The sequence below is a fragment of the Micromesistius poutassou genome (genome assembly GCF_964030765.1).
Source record: "Micromesistius poutassou genome assembly, chromosome: 9".
Lineage (NCBI taxonomy): Eukaryota > Metazoa > Chordata > Actinopteri > Gadiformes > Gadidae > Micromesistius > Micromesistius poutassou.
In genome coordinates, this window is record NC_140279.1 from 15,668,656 (window position 1) to 15,669,648 (window position 993).

The window sequence follows — 993 nt, forward strand, 5'->3', positions numbered from 1 at the left end:
CTCCCCGGCTGGACGCGCTGCCAGACAACCAACCCACGACCAGACCCCCCTTCTCTCACGACCCCCCGACAACGTAAGCGCAGCCGCCCCTGGCAGACAAAAGCCAAGCAGGTCCACAGGGCAAAAGCAACACCTGGTGGTGGATCTTCAAGCGTAGAGTGGTAGAGTTTAAAGGTATTAAGAGCGCATTAGGTGGAGATGGTTTTGGAAAGGATGTCTGCGCGAGCTCCGTGGCGATGTGTGTTGTGTATGTGTGTTTGTGTGTGTGCGTGTGTGTGTGTTTATGTGTGTTTGTGTTGACGCTAGGCTATGCTCTGCGTCTCGCTGGGCTTTTATGGGGCTGGGAGACAGGGAACACAGCCGGGCCTCAGTGCAGCCACTAGGATCCCCGCCGTCATGTGACAGGCCTCACGCAGCCCTAGGGCCAGTGCATTTGACAGCGATTAGAGAGAGGAGAAGAGAACGTCCTACAAGGAGGTGGGGGAGGTGGGGAGCTCCACCACCACCACTGTGGTTTTTAGTGTGCATTATGGTATCAGTATAATGGCCTTCTCATTTCTTCTTCATTCTAGAACAACGTACATTTGAAAATGTTGACCTATTACATCTTTGCCCAATGTCTGAGACTGTAGTTATGGTACAACACATGTATTTAGTTCTATCCACAGAGGCAGGAGAGTCCACGGGGGCAGGGTTCTCTGCTGGTTTAGTGAGTCACACAGTTGATAGCTCAGTGTGATCAGGATAAACACTCATGAAAGGAGGAGCTGTGTGGTGGGGAGGTCTGAAGACAAAGAAAGCTTTAATAGCACCATGGGCCAGAAAGATGCTATATTTGTGCAATGTAATTTGTGTATTGTGTATTTCGTTGCCTAACATTCTGTTTGGTTTTCACCACAGCCAACAAGAATGATGGATAGCAAACACGCTACACAAATACACAAAATGAAACACAACAATACACATTATTGTTTTAACACATTATTCCGTTTT